Raw genomic sequence first — 21,566 nt, 5'->3', positions numbered from 1 at the left:
TTTAAATACAAGTTACCGTAGCAAAAGATTGGAAATAACCTGAGCATTAATATAGATCTGGTTAAGTCAATTGGTCGCATGCATGCGAAAGAGTGCAATGAAGCCACCAAAAATAATACGGCAACTCTGTAGGATCTGAAATAGACCTTCCACATAGGTAACACCTGTCTTTACTTCTCACTCAGCTTGACACTGGCACTTGGTCCTGGGTTGGCTAGAGGCCTTGGTCCCTTTCTTTAAAATTTTTTCTTTTTTACATTTATTTATTTTTGAGGGACAGAGAGAGACAGAGCACAAGTCAGGGAGGGCAGAGAGAGAAGGAGACAGAGAATCCCAAGCAGGATCCAGGCTCTGAGCTGTCAGCACAGAGCCCAACGCGGGGCTCAAACTCACAAATCGTGAGATCATGACCTGATCCAAAGTCAGGCGCCTAACCGACTGAGCCACCCAGGTGCCCCAGAGGCCTGGTCGCTTTCTATGCTGCAAGCACTGTGGTCCTTTCCTGCCGTCGAAATAGAAAACCAGCAGAGAGGGCAGCCTGCAGCTGGCCTCAGTCCTGGGAGTTCAGACCCTGCACCTTCTGTCACTGCTGCAGCCATGCTTCTCGGCTCCACCTCCCCTGCGCCCTGGAAAACACATGCAAATGCACCCGGGTTTCTCTGTGACTGCGTTTCAACTCCACCCCTGCCCTGACCATTGATATGTGTGTCCCGAAGCTTCTTGCATTTTCTCTGGTGAATTTCACAAGCTCAGGGAAGCTTTCACCAAATCTTGATGAAGTGTCTATTATGTGTTGGACACTGCGGTGGGCACTCCGAATTCAAAGCTAGTTCAGCAGTACACAGCTCCTGCTCTCAAGGAGCGTACCGCCTCTTGGGGAAAATAGTCACATGAGCAAAACAAACATCATGTTGTTAGCACAGTGATAGGGAGATGCCCGGGGTGTTATGAGGACGCAGAGGAAGGAAGTTGCCCTGGTCGTGGGGTGGGTGAAAAGAGGGACGTTTTCCTGGTGGAGAAGGTTCTATGGCCCAGCCTTAATGATACATGAGAGTCTGGGGTGTCCCGCTCAGCTTTTATAGCTAGCTAGGGCTTTTGTCCTTCATAGTCCTCATCACCCTTTCTCCCTTTCCTCCTCCGCAGAGGAGCTGTCCGAAGTAGGGGAAAAGGTCAGATGGAGGGAAGTTTGATGCTGGTGGGACTGTGGTTCAGACTCTAAGACACTGCTGGGAGAGGTGGTGCCTGAGGGTGTAGGTTTGGAAGGGGACAAAATTAATCTGGGGTGATTAAACCTTGCCTTATCAAGGGTCCTACTGGGATTTATCCTACTCCCTTCCAGGGAACACTCCCCTCTCGAGTTTAGGCTCTGCCCCGGTGGATGCTCCCAAACAAGGGCCCAGGGGGCAGGTGCACTCCAGGCTGGGGGCGCAGACCCGAGCTGACCATTCCCCTGTCCCTCTCTCGTGCTCTGTTTCCCACCACACCTCACATCTTCTGCCCCTCAGAGTCCGAGAGGTGATATACCTTCTGTCCCAGGGTGCTTAGCAGCCCCACCATGCTGAGGGCATTAGCTGGCCAGCCATGGGAGGGACTGATCCCACATGTGTATGAGCTCTTGGCAACCTCATTTGAAGTCCTTGAAGTATGTGCATTTCCTGACATGTGGGCTTTGTGCTGGGGATGTTGGGGGTGACGTTACTGGGGGTCTTTCGGAGGTTGGAGGCAGTCATCTAGGACTTCCTCCCTGGGGTCACCTCTGGAGAAAATCTGGAAGCCAATGGGGGAGGGAGTGAGAACCCTCTCTTCGGCCCTCTCAGAGCAGCAGGTGAGGAGTACTTCAGAGCCCTCTGATTAGGGACCCATCCATTTTGAGGCTGGGCCTTGCAGAGCCAGGGAGGGGCTTCCTGAGTAAATACCTTCAAAGGCTGATTGAGTCTCAGTGCCCAGAGCCCAAGGTGGCAGCTTCCAGCTGACCTTCCCTTCAAATTTAGATCCTGGGGTGCCGCAGTGAAGGGCAAGCTTCCGGAATGCTCAGAGAGGCCAAGAGGCTCCTCTCTGCTGCCTGCATCCTCCACTCTCTGTCCGGGACCCCTCCCCAGATAAAAGTCTTCTTGTGCAAAAAGCTCCCTTCTGAAGCGTTGGAAATCCTATAAGCCGACTGCATTAGCTACATGTCATAAATATTTATGCTCCTGCTGACGTGTGTCAGACTGTATGTGTGTGTGCAGGGTAGGGCCTGCTGACAGGCACAGAGAAGGCGGGTTTCAGGTCAGGGACAGGAAGAATGCTCTACCCCAGAGCACCGTCTGGGGCTCCAACATGTGCTGAACTTGGGCGTCTAGACTGGACCACGCAGAGATGGGGTGGCCACCATCAGGGATACTGTAAGAAGAATTCTTAATAGGGCAGGAAGGAGAAATCTACAACCCCCTCAGCCCCCTCCAGGCCCAGCTTCTGTGATTCTGTAGAACATAAATGTTCACTGTGACTTAGTGAGTTACACATGGAGGGAGGCCCGGGCTTCACGCTCCAGGTGCCTGGCTTTCACAGAGGCCATCTCGTTCCACCCTCCACAATGCCCAGAGGGTCATCCCCACCATTTCCCACCGCACAGCGGAGGAGAACGAGGCCCAGAAAGGTGATGTGGCTCATCTGTGAGCCACACAGCTGCTGCTCAAATTCAAGTTCTTGGCTCCAAGACCACAGCTCTTTTCTCTGCGATGCGACTACCTTGCCCAGTCGACCCCTTACAGCACAGACTTTGGCCACATCACCATCCTGTCTGCAGGGAGCTTGCCACTCATCCCGGCCATCTGCTATGGGGGGGCTTTGAAGATGGGCTGGGGGCACTGTGAGTTGTGTGCACCGCACAGGCACCTGGAAGGAGGCTCACCCAATCTGACGCCCCAACTGGGAACACGAGGGGTGGGAGGGTGGCACGGCCGGACCGGATGTTCACCTGTTGTGGTCAACTGGTGCCCCATATGGAGGGCCCAAATATGGTCCAGACGGGGCCAGGAGCAATCCTCTCTTGTCTCTCTGCCGTAGGATTGCTCAGGGCGACATGAAGAGGTCACTTGGGGGTACTTCAGAGCCCCAACAGGTCCTTCAAAGCCCAATCCCCCAATAAGCAGAATTCAGTGCTGGGCTGGGGCCACTGGCGTGAGCTCACGAAACCCACTGTATGCACCTCTTCTTAGCTCTGCCTTCAAGGACTTCACACTGGTAGCACAAAACGGGCCGTGGCGGGGATGTTCACTCTGTGGACATCGCATCACAATGAACCAAGGCAGCCCATCCCCCAGCTGGTGGTTAGCCACGGACCAGCACATCACTGCATGTGAGAACAAAGTCCAGCAAAGCTTTAAGAGAAATTCCCGATGGTCAACTTTAAGTACCTTCTTGGAAGAAATCTGGACCTACTGGTATAGTTACTTGTTTTCATAGCGCCCTGCGCTTTTTGTCCAAAATGCATCTACATATGTCTGTATTAAAATGAAGTTTATATTTAAAATAAATTACATATTTTACTTACATACATATAAATATTTATATGATTTTTTTAAAGCTTGCAAATCCGTCCTCTCACTAGTCTGCGGGCTCCATGAAGGCAGACGCTGTGCTTACTTTGCTCACTGGCATAACCCCAGCATCCAGCTTTAGGTGTTTAAGAAATACCTTTTGGGGGCGCCTGGGTGGCGCAGTCGGTTAAGCGTCCGACTTCAGCCAGGTCACGATCTCGCGGTCCGGGAGTTCGAGCCCCGCGTCAGGCTCTGGGCTGATGGCTCGGAGCCTGGAGCCTGTTTCCGATTCGGTGTCTCCCTCTCTCTCTGCCCCTCCCCCGTTCATGCTCTGTCTCTCTCTGTCCCAAAAATAAATAAACGTTGAAAAAAAAAAAAAAAGAAATACCTGTTGAATGAATGAAGGAATGAATGAGCACCCAACTCCTGCCCTGCCCCTGCCACCATCCATTGAGCGCCCCCTACTTTAGAACCAGAAGGCCTTGGTGGAGACTGATTCCACCTCTTTGTCTCTTGACCTCGAACGGTTTGCTGAACCTCTGGGGGTTTCCATATGTCATGCTGTCGACCCGTGAAATGGAGCAAGAAGCTGTCCTGCCTCCCACATGGGCTGTTGTGAGGACTAAGTAGAAGCATGCGTCTGAGCTGCCTCAGTGTGTGACACAGAGGAGGTGCTCAGCAAACAGCGACTGGACAGGCATTGGCCTTATGTCCTCCCCCACCTCTCCCCAGGGCTGACCCTCAGATGTGGCCAGGGCTGTCTCCACCATGTACCCTGCCCACACTGTGCCCTTCCCTTCCCTCCCTGCCCTGGATAGCCTTCCTCCACATCTCCACCAACCCAGCTCTGCACATCCTTGAAGGTCCCACCTTTTCCTTGGTGGTTTCTCTGACAACTTCTGTCCTCCCTCATCTCCTCCTCTTAAAAGTCCTAATAATATTTTTGAAGTGACCGTCCAGTCCTTGCTTGATTACGCCCTGTCTTGATCTCCTTACATACAGTCCAGGAGTCCTGAAGACAGGGACGAGTCATCTAGTTCTGAACTCGTAGGCAGTGCATACACCTGAGAAGAAAGCAAATGGAGGTGCTGGGCTCTCCCCAGGGCCCTCTGGAGGGGACCCTTCCCCTACCAGGCGTTGGGCCAGGGCAGGATAGCAGCTCAAAGAGGCTGGGGGAGGCAAAAACAAGTATAAGGCCACATAATAAGCCTGTGCAATGAGAAAGAATGAAATCTGGCCTTTTGTAGCAACATGGATGGAACTGGAGAGTGTTATGCCAAGTGCAATAAGTCATACAGAGAAAGACAGACACCATATGTTTTCACTCTTATGTGGATCCTGAGAAACTTAACAGAAGACCATGGGGGAGGGCAAGGGGAAAAAAAAGGTTAGAGAGGGAGAGAGCCAAACCATAAGAGGCTCTTAAAAACTGAGAATAAACTGAGGGTTGATGGGGGGTGGGAGGGAGGGGAGAGTGGGTGATGGGCATGGAGGAGGGCACTTGTTGGGATGAGCACTGGGTGTTGTATGGAAACCAATTTGACAATAAATTTCATATTAAAAAAAAAAAAAGGCTGTGCAAAGGTATGCACCGGGTTTTGGAAGCACAGAGGAAGTTGATAATTAAGTCTGTATTGGGCGAAAAGGGTAGAAATTGGATGGGAGAGAAAGGGGAAGGAAGAAGGGAGGGAGAGAGGAAGAAAATCTTCATCCCAGGCAGAAAAAGGAAGTTTGATGGAGAGAAAAGGCCGTTTTCTCACCTTTGCCTCCTGCAGACTCAAAGGGGACAAAGATGCTTTGTCCCTGATTGATGGGTTAGCAAAATTCGCCTCCTATACAGCTGCAGCCCAGGCTGAGGCGAGGCTGGTGAGAGGTTCCTTCGACCCTGGCCCCTGCAAGCCTTTCCCTCTCCCTATTGGAAAACGTCATGGAAAGATGCCCCCCAGGACCTGATCTGCCCAGCATTGGATGGGGTACACCCTAGCCAGAAAGCTATGTGTCGAGGGGTGGCAGCTCAGGGGTCTTGCTCTCCTGGAGTGGCCTCTCTGCCCCCGGGGCACTCTCAGCCCTCTTGAAGGGACTGACTTGATGGCCCTTAGGAGTCTGGCGGGCCCCAACAGACTAGATGGGGGCAAGTGGCAGCTCCCACATAGCCCTGCCTTTTCCCTTGGAGCCAAGAAGCGACACTGGAGGCCGGATCCAGCAGGGGGGGTGTGGGGAGTGGGTAGGGGAGGGAGCAGGAAGCACGCGGTGTAATGGGAAGCTCTCAGGATCTAGAGTTCATAGTCCTGGGTTCAAATCCTTGCTGATCTATTTGCTGGCTGTGTGACCCTGGGACAGTCACTTCCCCTCTCTAAACGTAGGGTCTTCAGGGCGCCTGGGTGGCTCCGTCGGTTAAGCGTCCGACTTCGGCTCAGGTCACGATCTCACGGGCCATGGGTTCCAGCCCCGCATCGGGCTCTGTGCTGACAGCTCGGAGCCTGGAGCCTGTTTCGGATTCTGTGTCTCCCTCTCTCTCTGACCCTCCCCTGTTCGTGCTCTGTCTCTCTCTGTCTCAACAATAAACATTAAAAAAAATTTTTTTTAAATAAATAAACTTAGGGTCTTCATCAAGAAAGGGCTGTATGGTTACATTTTGCCAAGGAGTTGGGAGGTTAAATAAGAGGCTGTCCGTGAAGGCGCCTGGCACACAACACCGGGCTCCTTGCACACTCAGCGAATGTCCGTTTATTCTTGCCCAGCGAGGGCACTGCTCACTGCCTGTGACCCGCTGGCCCATCCTTCGATCTCTGCCAGCATTCTAAAAATTTTTTTAATGTTTATTTATTTTTGAGAGAGAGAGCGTGAGCAGGGGAGGGGCACAGAGAGAGGGAGACGCAGAATCCGAAGCAGGCTCCAGGCTCGGAGCTGTCTGCACAGAGCCCGACGCGGGGCTCGAACTCAGGAACCTCGAGATCATGACCTGAGCCGAAGTCGGACGCTCAAGCGACGGAGCCACCCAGGTGCCCCTCTGCAAAGCGAGGTTGCTGGGGTCTAGCCCTGAAGGTGTGTCAGAGCAGGAGAGACACCCCGTAAGTCTGGGCTGGCAGGTGCCACATTGCCTTGGGGTGGGGGGGGTGGAATGGACTCTTTTGTCCTGGGCAGGCCCTCCCAGCCAATGGCATTCAGAAAGCTTTGGGTGCATTTGCCTAGGAAGCTACCGGGCCTGCCAGCTGGAGCCAACAGGTCCACACTGGATGTGCTGAGGGGCCCGGGGCCTCCTGGCCTGCAGCACCAGCCCCGGAACAGACACAGCCCTGAGAGAAAGTGTGGTCGGCAGGGAGGTGTGAGGGATCAGGGGGCCGCGGGGGACCCAGAGAAGCTAGCCTCTCGTCCACACCCCCAGAAGGTGGGCGGGACAGCCAACAGCAGCACCTGGAGTCCCGCCCTCTCGGGCCCTCAGCAGGGCTCCCTCTGGAAGGCCTAGCACAGTCACACCTGTCACAGGATGCCTGCTCCTGCTGCCACCAATCCAGGATCTGGGCAGCCACCAGGCCAGGAAATTTTAATTCCGAACACGGAAAATCTACAGGTTGGTTATCTGATCTATCCACGAGGCAAGTGAAAGCCAGGGGGGCTGAGCGACTGTCCCAGGTACATAAGCCGGCTGGTGGCAGAGCTGCGGTGGGTGACAGCCAGTTGCCTCTGCCTCGGGCCCTGGGGGAGGGGCGCCGGTTCAGGAAGCTGCCCATCCCCCAGAGCAGCCGCCCTCACTCAGGCCACACCCACTGCAGGCTCGAAAGTGGGGCCAGACACACTGACACTGACACTGTCCAACCGGGAATGTGCTCCCCGCCCCCCCACGGGCCTCCTCGGTGCCAGCTGTGAGGACGGTAGGTGGTGGGTGTTTACCTGTGTGGCCCAAACACCTAATACAGTGTCTACGTACACAGGAGGTGTTCAATGAACATTCCATAAACAAACGAGTGGCTCTGATGGCTCGGCTCCCTGAAGGAAACAGGAGACACACTCCGACCAGGGGAATTTGAGGAAGGTTGAATCGAGGGGCTATTTGCAAAGGCAGGGCGGGCTATGGGGAGACCCCGGGGTGGTACCCCGGCACCGGCACGGTGGGGCCATGACACCCCCTAGCCTAGAAGGGGCAAAAGGGGACGATGTGGGGTGCTGCCCAGAGAGGAGCCGTGCCTTTGGTTAAGGAACGCAGCCAGGCTGCGGCTGGCCCCCAGGGAGGGGCTGGGACCAGTGCCCCCCGTGCTTCCCCTGCTCTCTGACCCTCTGCTGGGGGTCCCCTTGGCCGAGTTGGAAGCTTCATGGGGGCAGAGATCTCAGTACAGAAGGGCAGAGGGGCTACTGGAAGAAATCCAGTGCTGAACGAAGGGTTCCCCATCCCAGCCAACCCAAACCTGGCCCGCCCCGGGGACACTGGCCCAGTCTTTTTCTTTTCCCTTCCTGCTCCCGTGACCCCAGTGGGAGACCCAGGTTCTCCTGCTTATTGAGGAGACAGGCTCGCTCAGCTGCTCCCTCTCCCTGGCCGGGTTCCAGAAGGCCGCCCCCTGACCCCCCCCTCCCCGTTTTCACTCTTAGTATCTACAAGCCTCCCCTCCTCCTCCCTTCTAGAACTAGCCTACCCTTCAGTCAGGGTTTCACAAGCTGAGCACGGTGGACATTTGGGACTGGATCATTCTTGTTGTGGGGCTGCTTTGTAGGATGCCTAGCAGCTTCTATGGCCTCGACCCACTAGATGCCCACGCTGCCCCCCGGCCCCCAGTTGTGACAGCCAAAAACATCCCCAGATATGGCCAAGTGCCCCTTGGGAGGCAAAATCGGCTCCTGTTGAGAACCAGTGCCTTAAATGGACTCTTCCTAGGGCAGACACCTGGGCCCGCCCCTGCCTTTTATACTGAAAATGAAAACACTCCGTTTCCTTGTTTCCTGGGTACTCATCAGAGCTCTCAGTGTTAAATCCAGTCAGTTACACAATTAGCACGCACAAACACAGCCGTTTGCAAGAAGCAGCAGGCTGTAATTTTTGGAAAAGAGATACATAAGAATATATACATATACAATGGGAAGCTGTTTAAATACAGATAGGATGTATTTATTTATCCCCACCTTGTTTCAAAATGGATTTAAGGCACTTAAAGTAAATTAAAACAAGTGAAGGGAAATGAGACAAAGGGATAATAAGAGTGTGCATTTTAGATGGAGGTTCGTAACCAAACATATACAATGAAGGATTGTGCGCTTGCTAAAGATGGGCCATAAATTTAGCTCCATACTCTTGGTATCCAAGTCAAAAAGGGAAGCACGACCAGCTATAGTATCGGCGGGGAGCTCTTCATCACCCGGACCCTCGGAGCTCAGCCAGCCTGATGCCTGCTTTCCCACAGTGACCGGTCTCTGGGCCCCAGCGCCTGCCCCAGGCGGCATGCGGTCGGATTAGCAGTCTTACTGTGGCAGGTGATCCGGCAGGCTGGGGTTCAGCCTTGAACCTCCCTTGGTGGGAACTGGCTGAGATGCCCAGGCCATGCCCAGAATTGTTTCGGGAGCCGAAGGGATGAGCAGAGAGCGCTGTCCTTCTGGTGGCTTCCAGGAATGGAATGGAGCGCTGTGCTCGGGCTTTTTCTCCTTCTTTCTGGGTTTTACGGTGTCTCTTTAGCATACAGTTGTCTCACTTGGGGACTGAGGACATGATACCCAGTTTACAGATAAAAGTAATAACTAATATTTATTGAGCACTTAGTACAGACCAGGCCCACCATTAAGTGCTTCACGCACGTCATCTCGATCTCGGCAATAACCCGACGAGGCAGGCACAGGTGAGAAAACTGAGGTTTACAGATAGGAAACCGAGTCTTCTAAAAAGTGAAGCAACTAACCCATATCCCATAGCTAGTAAATAACGGAGCAGGGACTGAAATCCAGTGTTACCTGGATGTCCATGCATGACTCCTCTGCCTCTAGTGGGGAAGCTGGAGGTCATAGAAGAAAAGGAGTCAAGAGGAACAAAATCGTCATACGGGGTCCCGGGCGGTATTTCTTCCACTTCAGGGAGTCCCTGCCTCTGTGCTCAGGGAGAAGAAAGAATTTGCTTTGTAAGATGAAGACTGATCTCGTCTTTAATTAACACTTAGATATATTGTTCCTTATGGAGGCCTGCATTAATTTTGATTTTTAAAACTACTGCATTAAAATATTGTTCACCTCAGTTCCTCTTTGGCCGTCCCCGAAAGTTTGCACGCCAGACGTGAGGGCCTTGCTCACTTGTCCCTAGTCCCAGCTTCCAGAGAGCCTAACACTGACTGCGTACTCCTGGCTTTCTGCTCGCTCCTCAGCCACGGCTTCCTTGTCATGTGAGAGGAAATAGGCTTGCCCCACCCCCACCCCCACCCCCAGCCCCCGACCCAGCCGCCTGACAATCAGGGCGGATTTAAGAACCAAGAGGGGGAGGAGGCTGGGAAAGCAAATCCCACGGAGCTGGGTTTTTTTTTTTTTTTTCCCAATGATGATACCAAATCGTCCCAGGCTTCACAGCCTCCACCCTGCCCCACCAGCCAGGATTATCATCCCATTTTACAGAGTGGGGTGGGGCGGGCACTGAAAGGCAAGGGCAAATTGTCTCATTGGGGGGTCACACAACCTGGGTAGGTTCTTGGTCCCAGGCTGAGCCCACCGCCCCACCCTGCTTCTCGGTCCTGGGCGCCTCAGGAGCACGGGCCAGGTGGCTCCCGTCCCTGACCACTCCCCTCTCCGGGAGTCTGAAAGATGTCTCTGTGCGTTGCTGTGAAAACCGATCCAATCCAACCTGTAGGAACAGCAAATGAACTCTATGGAGAAAACATAAGATGTTGTCTGAGTTAATAAGATAACAATTTAATATGCTTCTCTCCCCTACCCCCGGTCTATGTCTTAAACAAGCTAGCAAGTGTTCACAGTTTGCCTTTAAGTAATTTAGAGAAGGCATTTGAAATTCCCATCTGCCCTGCTCCCCGACCAGCGATGTTTCTTGTCACTGGCTAACAGCATTTAAAATATTTACAGCCCTTGCTTTGCCCTGGGGGTATATCAGAATAAATCATTGTTACCACCAATAAATCAAAAATTAATCTCCAGAAAGCTCGATACCTGTCCTATCCCTCACATAACAAGTAGCAGAATCTATCCAAGGGACTTGGCATCAATGGAATCCTCCTTCCCCGGAGCAGCTCCGGGGAGGAGGTGAATTATAGGCAAAGGGAAAAAGGCTCCACACTGCCCCCTGGTGGAGCTGCTCCGGGACCCACGCCAGCAGAGCCCTCACTGACAGTGACTCCTGCCTCCGCATCCGTGATTTCATACCAAATCCTCCCAGGCACCACAGTCCCCTTTCATCCTGGGAGGGTACCTCCTCCTTTGCCATTTTTCCTCCTCATTATTTTTTTGTCCTGCGTTTAGATGTCCCTCCTCTCATATTCTCAGTCCTTTTTTCTCTTACCCAACTCTTTGCTTAACCTCCATTGATCCTTTTCTCTTTCTTTCCCTCTCCCTTCCTTTGAAACTTCCCTCCCTTCTCTTCCTTCCATGTTTCTCTTGCTTTGGAATTCAGGGCAGAAGACTTAGAAATCTAACATGCGTGTTATGTGCCACGTACTGAGCTAGGCAATTTGCACATCTTAGTTAATCCCCAAACAGCCCTACATGGCTATCCCTGTTTTACAGGTGTGGAAACTGAGGCTCAGAGAAGTTAAATAACTGATAAACTTGCATAAGCTGATGAGCGGTAGACTCAGCCCACACTCCTAACCACCACGGACATTCTCAGGAGATTGGTCAAGGAGTTTGGAAGTTATGTTGAGTGCAATTTAGATCCACTGAGATTTTTAATGAAGAAAGCGACATTGTAAAAAAAAAAAAAAGGTGACATTGCAAAAATTTTAAACCTCTGGTTCAGAAATACTTATCTGTGAAAAAACAGGCAGAAAATGCTCTCATCGGTCAATCCTGGATGGGCGTGGGTAATGCAACTATTTATTGTTATTATGCATTCCCAGTGTCCTTTCCTGTATAGAAGAAGTATTTCATAAATTTTTTAAGTTAGCAAAAAATGTATTCTTGGGGCTGTGTGGAAAATGAAGGGTCCTGAGGTTCTGGATGTGAATTAGGGAAGGATACAGAAGTACGGGACAGATATGGTAGCTTGAACAGAGGCCATAGCAGCAGTGACAAAGGGAACTAGATGCTTTGGAAAGATATTAGAGAAGTGGGCAGGGCATGGGAAATGAGGCTAACCCCCAGGTTTCTTTGGCTGAATGGCAGTGATTTGGGTGCCTGGAAAGCGGTGGGAAGTGATAGTGCCCGACGGAGAGAGCTCAGAGATAGTTGTCCGGCTGGGTTTGGAGCTACGCTGGAGGGTAGCCCTGGGGGGACATTGGAGAAGATGTGACCACTTCAGAAGGGACTGTGGCGTGAGCCAAGGCCCACAGGTGGACCCTTGAGGAACTAAGGTTTATTATCTTCCTACGTCTCAGTGGCCAGAGGGGCCACAGAGGGGCCAGAGATGTAGAAAGATGATCAGGAATTTGTGTTCTCATGGAAGCCAGAGGAGTGAATTTCAGGAAGGGATTGGGAGGAACAGAAAGTGTGTGCAGCATCTACATCCCGCTAGTGCCTCTTGCGTGAACATCTGACTCTTCCTTTCCCCATCTTCTGGTGCTAGAACCTCTCTGTTAGCATCATGTACAGCCTCAGCCTCCCTAAACTGTATGAAGGAAGATACAAAAAGAAGCCACACGGCCCCCCTCCTCCAGCAGCACGAGGTCTGCATGGGGTGGACCGAGGTCCCGACCGGGGGGGTAAGAATGCAGGCAAGGCATGGACAGGCCTTTCCTCTGTTGGGCCCTTCTCTTTCCCTTATATGACCAGAGCTTCAATAAATGTGGGATTAAATTTTTCTTTTCTTTTTTTTTCTTTTTCCTCTGCTTTTTTCCCACCCAAACTTCTACTACTTTCATAGACTTTCTACATGCCTCCTGCGAATGAGGTTCTTTCTCAACTTGTTATTATCTCTGTAACTACCTGAATCTAGAGAATTTATGTTTGTCATGACTATAAAATAACACATGCTCTTTGTAGAGATTTGGAAAAGGCAGAAAATTGGAAAGAAAATGAAACCCACCCATGATTCCGCCACCCAAAGATAACCACCGCTAACTAACATCTTGGTACATTTCATTCCATTTTTTCCCCTGTACCTGTATGTATATTTTATAAAGTTTTCATAAATGCACCATAATCAGAATGTATTATGTAGGAGAGGTCTTACTGCGGCCATAAAGACTCAAAAATTTGCCAGGGCTTAACACAGTAGAAGTTTATTTGTTGCTCATGAAACAATCTTGGCCAATTATTCAGGTTTGCAGGGCAGCTTTACTCCACAAAGACATTCAAAGACCTGAGCTCCCGTTTTATGGGTCCACTATCTCCTTAGGGCCTCATTATGTCCCCATCCAGTTCTCATAAAGGGAAAGAGCACAGGAAGGAGGCACAACCATCTTCAAAAGCCCTGGCTCAAAGGGGACGCACCCTTCTGCTCACAGTCCATTGGTGATAACTTAGTCATGTGTGCTCACCTGACAGCAGAGGAGGCTGGGTAATGTAGTCCAGCCATACCCCTGGCTACAGCCCCCTTTCTGTTAAAGGAGACAATGAAGGGTCACCTAGGTGGCTCAGTTGGTTAAGTGCCCAACTCTTCGTTTTGGCTCAGGTCAAGATCTCACGGTTCATGAGTTCTAGCCCCACTTTGGGCTCTGCGCTGTCAGTGTGGAGCCTACTTGGGATTCTCTCCCTCTCCCTCTCTGCCCCTCCCCTACTCTCTCACACACACTCTCTCAAAATAAATAAATAAAATTAAAAAAAAAAAGAATGACAATGGATTTTGGTAGACAGCTAGGGACTTAGGCAATGTATCCTATGACACTTATGTCCTGTGATATTTCCCTAAGCTTCCCCATCTGACCTGTTTGCTATAACACCTTGCTCTCCCACATCTCATTTAGTTTACACATGCATTCATGCCCCTTTGCAGGTGCTGTCCCAGAGCTTAGAGCTCCTTTACCAGCCCTAAGCCCCCTAAGCTGCCTTGGGTGTTACTCGCTGTACTCCCACATCATACTGTGGTGATAGATGACTCAGTGGTCTCGACAGCCAGACCATGAACTTCTTTAATGCATCATCTGACACCCCCCCAGAAATCAGTAATTCTCATTGTTGAGTTCTATTGCAATAGTACTCAGTATACTTGCTAAGCAAGATAGGGAATAGGAAGGGAAAAATCAGTGTTGGTGCTGATCAAGAAAGATAAGCCCCAGGAGTCCACTCGATGGAGCCCATGGGAAGAGAGTGGTGTGGTGCAGAAGTACAGGGCTGGGCTGAGGGAAGTACCATAACTCAAGAGTGGAGATCAGGTAAAGGGCAGTCTCACCAAACATCTTCCACAGGTAACTCCTTATCAATCATTTTTAAGGTAAAGTGTTGATGGGATGATTATTTGGACAGTAACACAAAGACAGTAGAGGAAACCAAGAGGAAGCAAGGCTCCAAAACACCAAGAGAAGGTAGTCAAAGGGCTTCCCAGTCCCCCCCCCCCCAATCTACTGGACAGACCCTACCTCCATCCAGGTCTGGCTTTCTAGCCCTGCCCTTGCAAACAGGGGTGGTAAAATCTGTAGGCTCTTGCTTCCCTAGATGTTAGAACCTGGCTGTGCCTCTGGGTCCACGAGTCTGCCAGGGATTTCTCAGTGCAGTGGTAGGGTGCCTGGATGATTTCAGCTCCAGTTGTGATCCCAGAGTCTTGGGATAGAGAATGGAGCCTACTTGAGATTCTCTCTTTCCCTCCCTCTGCCTTCTCCCCCACTCATGCTCTCTCTCTCTCTCTCTCTCTCGCTCTAAAATTTAAAAAAGGGTGGGGGGGGGTGCCTGGGTGGCTCAGTCAGTTAGACATCCAACTCTTGATTTCAGCTCAGGTCATGATCTCATAGTTCATGGATTCTAGCACCACACCAGGCTCTACATTGACAGTGTGGAGCCTGCTTGGGATTCTCTCTTTCCCTCTCTCTGTCCCTCCCCGCTTGTGCGCTCTATCTCTCAAAATAAATAAATAAGCATTAAAAAATAAAAAGTAAATTAAATTTTTAAAAAAGAGGCTTTGGGTTTCAGAAGATGTAGATACAGCAAGTATAGGGCTGGGCTTTGAAAACTGTTCTTTCAAAGTGCTTGGCTGTGAAGAGGAAAAGGATTGATTCAAAAGCTCAAAAGGGATATGAATTTAACAAAGGGCTTTTGGAGGTGGTAGGAGAGGTGGTGGTTGTCTTGTTTTTGTTTAGTTGGATTTTACAGTTATTGGAGAGACTTAAGCATATGTATATGATGAAGGGAAGGAGCCAGCCAAGGTTGAAATTATAAGACAGATCATTGGACGCCATCAAAATTTAAGTTTTTTTAAATGTTTCTTTACTTTTGATAGAGCGGGGAGGGGCAGAGAGAGAGACACACACACAGAATCCAAAGTAAGCTCCAGGCTTTGATCTGTGCACACAGAGCCTGACGTAGGGCTTGAACTCACGAAACATGAAATCATGACTTGAACCAAAGTCAGACACTCAGAATATGTGGAAGGTCTACCAATTTCGTATCCTTATGAACACTTGGTATCATCAATCTTTTTAATTTTGGCCATTTTAGTGAGTGTGTAGTGGTGCCTTGTTGTGGTTTTAATTTTTACTTCTCTGATGACTAAAGATGTTGAACATCTTTTCATGTGCTTGTTGGCCATTTGTATATTCTTCTGTGAAGTGTCCATTCAAATGTTTTGCCCATTTTTTGTTTCTGTTGCTATTGGGTATAATGCTCTTATAACTCCTAAAAATATTTGTATGTCTTGGGCGCCTGGGTGGCTCAGTCAGTTAAGCGTCCGACTTTGGCTCAGGTCATCATCTTGCCATTTGTGAGTTCGAGCCCTGTGTCGTGCTCTGTGCTGACAGCTCCGAGCCTGGAGCCTGCTTCAGATTCTGTGTCTCCCTCTCTCTCTGCCCCTCCCCTGCTTGCACTCTGTCTTTCTATCTCTCAAAAAATAAATAAATATTAGGGGCATGGGTGGCTCAGTCGGTTGGTTAAGTATCTGACTTCGGCTCAGGTCATGATCTCATGGTTTGTGAGTTTGAGCCTCACGTCGGTCTCTGTGCTGATGGCTTCAGAGCCTGAAGCCTGCTGTGGATTCTGTGTCTCCCTCTCTCCCTGCCCCTCCCCTGCTCATGCTCTCTCTCTCAAAAATAAATAAACATTAAAAAATAATAAAATAGGGGTGCCTGGGTGGCGCAGTCGGTTAAGCGTCCGACTTCAGCCAGGTCACGATCTCGCGGTCCGTGAGTTCGAGCCCCGCGTCGGGCTCTGGGCTGATGGCTCAGAGCCTGGAGCCTGTTTCCGATTCTGTGTCTCCCTCTCTCTCTGCCCCTCCCCCGTTCATGCTCTGTCTCTCTCTGTCCCAAAAATAAATAAACGTTGAAAAAAAAAATTAAAAAAAATAATAAAATAAATAAGTAAATAAATAAACATTAAAATATATATAAGATATATGTATATCTTTATATGGAAATATTATATATGTAGATATATACACACATATATATTTGTCTTTTTGTTTCTTAACAGTGTCTTTTAAAGAGCACAAACTTTAAATTTAGATGGAGTCCAGGGGCGCCTGGGTGGCTCAGTCATTTGAGTGTCCCACTCTTGACCTCAGATTGGGTCTTGATCTCAGGGTGAACTTGAGTTCAAGCCCCAGTTTGGGGTCCATGCTGGGCATGGAGTCTACTTGAAATGAGAAAAAAAAAGACAGAGGGGAGGGCTAATCTTGAACAAAACATGACAGACTTTTTCCTCTGAGCTGTATCTGGAAGAAAGAAAGTGACAGTGCAGGAGAACAGAGAAGTTTGGGGGGAGTATGTGTAAGGGGGGAGGAGCAGGTAGTTGGGGGGAGCGAGAAATCTCTTAGCACCACATAGCCTTGTAACTTCAACAGCCCCAAAGCTCTATCTCCCATGAGGAAGACTATGATGGCCAGTATTTTTTGTAGTTGCAAAGGTTGGCCATGTGGGATTCAAAGGTGATGCTGATACTACATAGTGAACCCAGGAGGTCAGGCTGCAAGCCTGGGTTTACATCTCGGCTCAGGATACATTTGCATAAAGCCATTTCACAGTTACAAGGGAAACATCAGGTCCTATGAACCATCCAGGAGTGTTCGAGATCTCAGGAAGCTTCTGACCAAACATTATCATGCAGCTGGAAGTGCAGACTTTTGTTGTTGTTGTTTGCCTTGGGTTTTAGGGAAAAAGAGACAGCCCAGCGAAGTCTTACACATGTTATTTGGAAGTATTGTGACAGCCAAGAAATTGGGCTGGTGTCAAAAGAAACCACAGTGGCTGTTTCCTTTTTATTATTTTTTAAAAAGCAATTTTGATCTTTCAAGCCCTGAGAGGAAAAAAGTTTACTAAATATACCTCTGTGGGGGTGTGTGTTGATTCAAGCATTTATCTTGTCTTTGATCCCAGAGGATACATTCCTCTGCCCCAGGCCTTCTCACCCTCTGCCTTCACACAAGCCTCTTCCACCTTGGGCCCCCCTCCCCAGGCTCCTAACAGCTGTGGGATAAGGGGCAAAGGTTGGAGCACTTTCTGGAGAAGGTAGACCAGCTCCTCATCTTGCCATGTCTGCCTTATGATGACAAAGGGCAGAAACTTCTTGAATGTATGGCTTATGTAATGAAAAGTCTAGGGATGGGCTGGCTGTGGTTATGGTTGCATTCAGGGCTCAACACCTGTCACAAGAGCATGATTTTGGTCATCTCTGTTGCCTTCCTCTATGTTGGCTTTGGTCTTGGCCCCCTTTGGAGAAATCTGGCAACAAAATCTGTACCCCCCATTCCTCTCGGGCTGTCATTCCTCTAACGAGGAATGCTAGGAACTGACTTTTCTTGGCTCCTTTTGGCCTGACTTGGGTCATACGTCCATCTTGAACCAATCATTGTCACCAGGGAAATGCAATAGGCTGGCTTGCTGAGGACAACCCAAAACAGGTGCACTGAGAGGAGTGGAAGAAAGGCTCCCCCAAAGCAATGTGGCAGGATAACTAATCCATGCAAGAAAATGAGTGATAAGAGGCCCAAACAACCCATGTCAACCACAATTAGGAGCGTTAAGCAGGTTCTTCGAGGCTGACTATCTGGCTCAGGCCACTTAGAAGAGGAAGCAAAGGTCAGTGGATTTCCTAATTCCTACAGGGCTTGAAAAAGCATGGCAACAGCAAATGTGGTACCACCAGCACTCAGAAAGATCGGGAAGGGATTCCTGAGACCAGCGTTCAAAGCCGTCCATGCTTTGGCCCCAGCCTTTCTCTCCACTTCACTTCAACCATCTACTCCAGCCTGACTAATCTCATTTAGCATGATATAAAAACTCCAATTCAAATGGCCTGGGTTAAAGCTGAAGCCCCACCACTTACTATTTTTATAACCTTGGGCAAGTCTGCTTCCTCTCCTGTAGAATGGAGATCATAGTACATACCTTACTGACACTAAGTTAAAGGGAAGAAAAGAGATTCTTCAGGTAAATTTAACCCCCGGAGGGCTGGTAATCCTCCTTTGGACCTCCTCTCTCAGATCCATCACAAGCCCTTCTTTACCCTGCTCAAGGCCCAGAATATGCATCCCTGTTTTGCACTCTGCATCAGCTAGACTCCTTTGTCCTCTGGCTTCCAATTGCGTTTGACAGCGAGGCTCAAATTGTTTCTTACCTGCCCCTTCCCTACACTTGGATCACATGTCTGGCCTTGGCTATGATCCTCCGTGGACTGCAACTCCCTCCACATGTTCCCTCCTCCATGACTCCACCTTTCGTTTTTTCTTTTGTTGACATTATGTGTTTCCATTGTCTTTTCAGCCTTGGATAGTGATGTCTTTCCACCATTGCTATGTCCTGCATTTCTTAGCATCTCTCATGTGGTCCTTTAACCCTGCTCATACATCTGTCATGCCTCTTCATTAAGATATCCTTATCTATACCACCTGGCATAGGTGTTCTTTCCTCAGACCCTGACGAATACAATAGTTGGTAACAGGAATGGTTCCAGGAAACAACCTTCATTTTTTTAAAAAAAAAATTATTTTATTTATTTATTTTATTTTATTTGAGAAAGAGAGAGAGAGAGAGAGAGAGAGAGAGAGAGAGAGAGAGAGAATCTTAAGCAGGCTCCATGCTCAGCACAGAGCCCAATGCAGGGTTCAATGCCACAACCCTGGGATCATGGCCTGAGCCAAAATCAAGAGTTGGACGTTCAACTCAGGTGCTCCCAGGAAACAACTTCAAAATCAGATTCTGGCACCAGGTTTCTCATTTATTTAATGAATGCATAAATGACCTTGATGTTTGGGGAAATGGGGCACTGGTAATCTATGGCATAAAGTGGCACTAAGATTATTCAAATCATCACTGATAGTAACATAGGATGGAGTCCCAGTGGAAGACGAGGTTTTAAGTGATCAAGTGACCACTTCACATGATTACTATGACAACAGTGGTAATTAGAAGAACTGCTGACATCATCTGACTATTCTGGAGAGTATGTGAGTGTGTGTGTGTGTGTGTGTGTGTGAGAGAGAGAGAGAGAGAGAGAGACAGAGACAGAGACAGAGAGACAGAGAGAAAGAGAGAGAGAGAGGAGCTTGGAGCTTTGAACTTCCAACTCAAGACACAAGTGTAGAACCAGAAAGGTTCTATGGAGGCCTTAAAGGAATCCCTTATTGCATGCAGCTTCAGAGGAGACATAGCTGTGCATTAGGCCTAAAGTCTAATTATGTGAGTTGAATATTTGCAAGGCCTATGAGATGTACAACCTTACCAAGCTCCTATGCTAATGCTAGGGTACTGGCCATGAACGAGTTGAATGCTAAGGTTTGGATGAGGATATTGGAATGACACAAATGAAACTAGAGATTGGCCAACCACTAGTCCCCCTGAAACTCCATTGCTAGAGAAAGCAGTCCCTTGCATAAAGACTTCCCTATGGTCTTACACAGTGCAGTTGCCTTGTAAGAGGTATACCTATTATCTTGTAGACCTAGCCCCACCTTATCTCATTGTCTCAAGGCTCATAATGAGAGTCATATCTCACCACAGCCCAAAGAAAAATGTGAAAGATCTTCCCCAGGAAGAGACAGTTATACTCCAAAGGAATTGCAGTATCTTTTCATTTGTACTGTCAGGAACCTTGGGAACATGTATATGCAAATAGACTCCAAGAGTATTAGGCCAAGAAAGATGAAATATAGTTGGGTTGGATCAAATTTGTCAAGAGGGGTGAATCTACCTGGGATTCAAGATGTAATATGGTAGCTCAAGCAGTTGGGAGTGGCCTTAATAGTTTGCTTGGTTGAGTAATTAAATCCTAGGTTTAATAGTGCCATGGGGCACCTGGGTGGCTCAGTCAGCTGAGGATCTGGCTCTTGATTTCAGCTCAGGTCGTGACCCCAGAGTCGTGGAATTGAGCCCTTCATCAGCCTCTGTGCTGAGTGTGGAGCCTGCTTCAGATTCTCTCTCTCAGAGTCCCTGGGTGGCTCAGTCTGTTGAGTGCTCAACTCTTGATTTTGGCTCAGGTAGTGATCCCAAGGTTGTGCAATCACACCCCATGTGTTCTTGAGATTCTCTCTCTCTCTCCCTTTGTTCCTCTCCCCCACTCACCCCCCCTTTCTCTCTCTCTCTCTCTCTATCTATAAAAAAAAAAAAAATATATATATATATATATATAGCACCTTATATCTAATGAAGCTGATAATGCCAGAACTTCCCTAGCATTATAAAAGGAATCCAAAGCTTAGGGTGATGGGAAATTGAAATATATCTATTATATGTAACACACTTCATCTCTTTTCTACAGGCCCAGAGGATACTCCCCTTACAAAAACATTAAAAAGTTCATCAGTAAGAACACCAGCATCCTTGAGAAGCTGTATGCCTGTTCTCTATAGGTCAGATAACAGTGAATGATGCCGCCATTGAATTGATATCTCTAATACTAATTGTAAAAATTGGAATCCCCAGTGACAGACTGTCAGAGACAAGGTGGGCTCAATTACTGTAATAAGCCACAGGATAGAATGATAATCAGATTGCTCCACGTGGATTTATCGTGGTGGCTAATTGATCATAGGATGGAAAGGAAAAACACAGATGTGCAACTTTATGATATTGCTTAATCCATATCTGCCACAATCCAATAAATATAATGTGAGCTGCATTTGTAAGTTTAAATTTTCTAGTAGCCACCTATTTAAAAAGTAAAAAGAAACCATGATAATAGTTTTAAATGTTTGATTTAACTCGTGTCACTTTAACATGTAATCAATATAAAGCATTTCCGATGTGATATTTGACTTTTTTTGGGGGTACTGTCTTTGAAATCCAGAGTGTATTTCGCATGCGAGCATGGCTCAATCAGGACTAGCCACGTTCCAAGGGCTCAATAACCACATATGACTAGTAGCTACCACATTAGACAGCATGGAACTATATAATGAGAAAATTATTGTTGTGTCAGGTAGAAACCTGATTCAAGAGGCCAGAGTGATAGTTTCTACTTTTCCACCCAGTTTGCTGAGATAAGGTAGTGCACAAACTCAGAGCCCTTTGACTGAGGAAGAGGTCAGGTCCCTTTAAGGAAGAAGCCTGAAAAATGACTATGAGTAAATTCTGTGCATTTCTTCAAAGTTTCCCAAGAGGTGCCTGAGGGGCCATTTGCTGGGGTGACTGAGCACAAGAGAAAAAAAAACAACACATAGACCTTGGATACTAGCTCTCAACTGATACTAATTTCTGAGGACCCTAAAACCACCATGGTCCATCGATCAGAGTGGGGATCTATGAAGGTCTGGTGTTGTATGAAATCTTGGCTTGAACTGTCTTACAATTATTCTACCAGACCCATGTAACAGACATAAATGACAACTGGAACCACATG

The sequence above is a fragment of the Prionailurus viverrinus genome, chromosome F1 (assembly GCF_022837055.1).
Source record: "Prionailurus viverrinus isolate Anna chromosome F1, UM_Priviv_1.0, whole genome shotgun sequence".
NCBI classification, from domain to species: domain Eukaryota; kingdom Metazoa; phylum Chordata; class Mammalia; order Carnivora; family Felidae; genus Prionailurus; species Prionailurus viverrinus.
Note: the sequence above shows the minus strand (reverse complement) of the source record.